Here is a 6000-nt window from a genome sequence, read left to right as displayed (position 1 = left end):
GTCCAGGTCCCTATAGGAGGACACCAAGTCCTCCCCACCACGCAGGGGGAGGGGTTTGGTGCCCCCTTATAGGGACCAGCAGGTGTTCAACTTGGCTAATTAAAATTCCGCCTGTCCTACTAGCACGCAGGGGCAGAAAATACCCCATATTGTGCTGCTGGTGGGGCGACAGGGAATAGGGCTCTATTGTACACATTTGGTGGAAGTGTAGGGAGATACAACCTTTTTGGTCCTCGGTAATCTCTCTATATAGTAAGGTTAGAAACCGTCCTGTAGTACCCTCTACCCAGTTGGCACTCCTCTCCCTCATCCTGGGCAATGTCTCCAAGTGTAAGGGGGACCTTCTGCGTCACTTCCTCATGGCCACCAGGGGGGTTATACATCCGCACTGGCGAAGCACTACTACCCCTTTATTGATGGAGTGGCTCCAAGAGTTCGTTCTTATTAAAAGAATGAAGATTTTGATTGCAGAGGACTCTACTGATTCCTCTAAGTTTGATGCCCTCTGGTGGCCAGAGGTGGTGTTCCACGAGTACTTGGAGTTCACCAACCTCTTTTTCTAGGGTTTTCCCTCCTCCCCACAGTGATTTCTGTTATAACCTTGCCTTTCCTCTCCTACCTGACCCATTTTGTCTGTCCCCCTTCCCTTTGTAAATTGTCCCCCCATCATCCTCTGTCCCCTTCTTTTTCCTACTAGTTTTACTTCCTAGTTGTATTTATTGCTTGATGGTTTAGCATCATTTGCTCCTTATTTTCACAGGCGAAGTGGGATGCTGCTATTGTTTTTCTAATGCCTCTTTCCTCAATGACTAGCCCGTTTTTCTGGCCCCTTGGCTTACTTAAAGGGGTTGGCCACTTTCAGACCAATATTGACAAACAAATGCACAATAAAAAGATACACAATTTTCCAATATACTTTCTGTATCAATTCCTCCCAGTTTCCTAGATCTCTGCTTGCTGTCATTCATTCTGTTACTTCTAGTGGATAAAAGTCTGACCATGGTCATGTGATTTACGGTCCATGGTCATGTGATGAGTACACAGGTGCCGCTCGTTACAGTCACAGCACAATATTCAGACATCTGCCTGGTAATCAGCTGTGCACCTGTGTGTCATCACATGACCATGGACCGTAAATCACATGACCATGGTCAGAGTTTTATCCTCTAGAAGTAACAGAATGAATGACAGCAAGCCGAAATCTAGAAAAGCGTGAGGAATTGATACAGAAAGTATATTGGGAAATTGTGTATCTTTTTATTCTACATTTTTTTTCTCAATATTGGTCTGAAAGTGGCCAACCCCTTTAAGGAATTGTATTCCTGTTTTTTTATGGTTCTCTCATTCTTTCTTTGACCTGTACTTGTTATAAATCCAAAATTTTAATAATAATTGATTAAACATAAAATAGGTGCAAGAGGCCTGATAAATGTCTCACAATGTGTGTCTTTAAAGGGGTCTCAGTACAGGTGATCTGCAGGGGTCTCAGGTGTTGGACCTCCCCAGGTCTAATACCTATGGCCTATGCTAAAGATTGGCTTTCAATACCAGAAACAGGATTACCCCTTTTGTGGTTTCACTTCTTTCTTTTTTAGAGAATCTGAAGTTGATAATCTGGATATATGTGAGTACTAAGAGGCAGAGCTATAAGAAAAAAAAATCTAAATAGAGTGAAAAACAATGAGAAACCCTTTAGTCAATCATATCTACATACCGTAAGTTCTTTATTTTAATTTTTCATTGCCCGCTTTCTAATGATATGACATTCTATTCAGATAAAACGCTGTCTGAAGCTTCTGCTGGATTCCTGGTACTAGAGCAGGCAATGTGAAAGCTCAGATCACAGATACACAGGTCAGATGAGTGTCTGCGGAGTGCCAATAAACATGTATAAAGATTCCAGAATTTTTTCCTTTTAAGTGTGAATGACATAGAAAGAACAAAGCTCAAAATCAATACTATTTAAGTAATTGCCAATTTTTTTTTCTATTAAAGGGGCATTCTAGGCTCAATACTTATGATCTATCTTAAAAATTAATTGATATCAGATTAGTAGGGGTATGACATCCAATACCCCTATCAATCTGACAGTGGAGCAGGAAACGGCTCTATTGGGCCCTTACCTATCTCTTATTCGTGACCTATCTTTTAAGGGGTTTTCCAGGCAAAAAAAAAAATTTTGTTTTAAAAGGTCTTCTGTAGGAGCTCCTGGCATCTTCTGCATTTGTTTACATGGTGTTAGCTTCCTTCTATGTAGCTTCCTGTATACCTTCCACACTAACTCCCCCCTCCCTATTTCCCTAGCTAAGCTATCTCGCCCACTTCTAAGACCTCCCCCATCTCTCACCACCCCCCTTCGCGTCATACTTACCTATCTTCCGTTTTGCGAGATGGCTCCTCTTTTCTCCTTCACAGTGCTCAGACTGGAGTCGCTATTCACAGACCTCCCCAGGAATATGGGTAATTATACTTTTTTTTTTTTTATGCAAGTAAATTAGAAGTTAGGCAGGGGGAGGGGGTTTAGTTTAGGGGTTAATTTGTATTTTAACCCAGACAACCCCTTTAAGACTTTTTTTTTAGCTTGAGCACCTGTTTAAGATTTTATCTGTGAAGTGTTTACTTTATTGTAAGAATTTCCGACATGTCATAAACTGATGCTGACATAGAAAACTCTAAATTCCTTTACTCACTGCAACATCTCAATTCAACGCCCATTGAATGCTACCCATTGATAGGGTATATAGTCAAAAGGATGGAGGAGTTCATGTTATTTCCCCACTTCACCACCTCCTCAACTGTGTACAGTGTACATACACAAGATTCCGCTGCTGATCTGCATATGCACTGAACACTTTCAGCACCTGCACAGAAGAGGACACTGTTGGATGTGTAAACCAACAAATATGCTATGAATGCAGATATTGCATTCAGTATCTTCATACCCTACCTATGGACAGCCGGCAGCCTCATACTGAGGTGCTGTTGTAAATATAGGACATTTTACTTATATTTTCCACAGTAATTTATGGCATTTTAGAAATTTTATAAGAAAGGGGCCACATTTCAGTTAACCAAACATTTTTAACTCAAAGTATTCAAATTTGACAGTCAAAGTTAATGTTTATTAGAACAGTCCAGCATTCCTGCATACAAAATGTACGTGCATACTCAGTGGAGCTGAGAGTGGACATTCAAGTGATATATGCCTTAATGTTTTTTGGGGCAGTCCAGCATTCCTGCATGGCAGACAAAATATGCATGCATAGTGTAAACCGATGGCTGGTCAGATAATGGAGGGGGTGTACATCTCACCTAGACTACTCAGGTGGGTGAGATGAGAAAACTCCAGAAGGAATGTTTGTTCTCAGCAGACAACTTTCGTCTGCTGAGCATTTTGGTAAATGCTCAGTATTGGGCTGGATTTTTAGGAATGGCAGGTAGGTTGGTAGTGGGACCCGTCATTCCACCCCCCCTCCAATCCACACTTTGGGGATGTTCCGGCAGTGACTCAGCTGTAGAGAGTCTGCTCATCAAGGAGGTTTAAGAAGCCAGCTCTAGCAGCAGACTTTGGGGCAGAGCTTGGCTGGAGTGCCTAATAGAGAGGTCATATTTTTGGAGCTGTGTCCTGAATGATTCTACTGGCTTAATACTAGGTGAGGTAAGCTATTCTATGTTTAGTTAGAGCCTAGCCGGGCAGGTATTTATTTTTTGTATTGTTTCCTTCTGTTGCTGCACTATATTTTTGAGTGAAAATAAACTCTACCTTTGTTTTGGACTAAAACTGGACTTGTGTGTCTATGCCACCCCACGTAGCAACCCCAGACCCTGACAATAGTCAGAGGAGCTGAGAGTGGATATTTAAGCGATGGTTGGGCAGCACGGTGTGAACCAGATGACTGATGTCAAGCAACAGCTATGTAACGTGTATGGCAAGAAGTGATAGCCAAAGCACAATCCTCTTTATCTTTGTGGTTGAATAAGATGAAGCTCACAAAAAAATCTCATATAACAGCTTAAGAGTTTTATTTCAATTAACTGTGCTGCAAATGTAATCACTTCTTCATCCGTAAAGTAGGTCAGGTCTTTTGTAAGTGACCTGATGGTATTTTGTGCTAAAAGATTTGTTAAACTGATACACACATTACATGACAATAAGGTAAAACAGACTAGTAAAAGCACCTTCTCAATTCCTCTACAGGGCAGAGATACTTTACTAAGCTGCAGATGCTGTTCTTTTGAGCACAATAAATTATTGTAATTCTAATGTTGTACTTGTAAATAAAACCAAGTAAGATCTTCAAGACATCCTATTCCTTTCACATAATAGAAATAAAACACCTCATGAGAAATGAAGACATGAGACTGTTACAATACAATCTATGCTGCTATTAATTTTGATATTGACCTTTGTAGACTCTATCTATAAAATATATTAACTCCCAGTCCCTACACGACAACTTTCAGTTTCCTAGCTATTGCCCTGATCGTTCATTAACGGCGAATCCGGTACAGGATTTCCCATTTACATGACAGTATTTTGCGGGTCCGTAACTGTCCACAATTGTGAATCCTCACAATATTAAAGGGGTTGTCCAAGATAAATGGAAATCCCTACACTAATCTAAACACCCTCCCTCCCTCCTACTTTCTAAATAACATAATAAAAAATGTATATTTACCCATATCCATGGGGCGGTCATGTGGTAAGGGACATTTTCTGATCATCTGGTGACGATCCATTTCCCCATTTCGGGAAAAGGATCATCACTACTACTTCCCCCATCCACTTCATCATACTTACCTTTCAGGCTTCTTCCTGCGGGACGGCTCCTCCTTCTTTTGTGACTGCCAGCGCTGGTCCCTTCTGACTTGCCGCTGCTGCTCTATGCACTGCTCCCGATAATCCACCTCTACTTTATAGCTTCTGCAGTAGAATTGGATAATCACTGCAGAAAAAAGAGCAACGATGAAAAAGAGCGCAGGTCGTCTCACAGGAAGGTAGGTAAATACTGTATAATGGGGCAGGGCTTGGGTTGAGTAGGTAGGGAAGAGCAGGATAGCTAGAGAGACAGGAAGGAGGTGTATGAGAGGGAGTCAGGAAGAAAGGAGGGAGGAGGGAGGAGTGAAGTGTGAGGTTGCTAACATGGAAGTTACATAGCTGGAAGCTGACATATGTAAACAAATGCAGGATATACCAGGAGCTCCCAGAATCGCCCAGAAATCAGTCAAAACATGGCTAAAGGTTTAAGGGTGCATTTATTAACCCATTAATAGCTCTAACAGACATTTAAAAAAACAAACATTTTTTGCCTTGAAAAATCCTTTGAAGTTAAATTTCTGTGTTGGCAATTTATTGGGTTTTGGATTGCAATTTGGGCACTCACTCTCTTAAAGGTTCACCATTACTGGACTAGGCCATTATTTATCAGATTGACACAAGATTACGATAAACGGACAGCAGTCAGGGAACAGCAAGATCAAAAGAACAGAAATCATGTAGTAGAATCAATACCGTACATATGTTGAAATGTGAATATCTTACTTTTTAGTATCTCCAATGAGAAAACATTATCACTATACCACTATGTCTGAATTAAGTGTTATTGGCAGATTTTTTTTTTTTTAACATTAAAGTTTATTGAAATTTTTTAAACAAATTTTAACACAATACACAAAAAGAGAAAGACAAAAAAAAAAAAAAAGAAAGAGGGGGGGGAAAGGGGGGGGAGCATGGGTGGTAGGAAAGAGGGCACTGGAATGGAGCGAGTCTCTGAAATAGGAAACCAAAGGGCCGTTAACAGAGGTTGGAGAGGGAGAAGGGACCTAGAAGGGGGGACGGCTCTGGCGCAGCAGAGCCAATATATCAATGCAAACAATACATCAGAACCAAGTGTGGGAGTCTGGCGCAGCAGACTCAACAATTGGCAGATTTTTAATGAAACAGCAAACAATTTTCATTCAATGCCAATATATATAATCTGTTGCCAGAATGACATGCTG

Source organism: Leptodactylus fuscus, chromosome 3 (genome assembly GCF_031893055.1).
Source record: "Leptodactylus fuscus isolate aLepFus1 chromosome 3, aLepFus1.hap2, whole genome shotgun sequence".
Lineage (NCBI taxonomy): Eukaryota > Metazoa > Chordata > Amphibia > Anura > Leptodactylidae > Leptodactylus > Leptodactylus fuscus.
The sequence above is the reverse complement of the archived record's forward strand: the minus strand, read 5'-3'. Positions refer to the sequence as shown.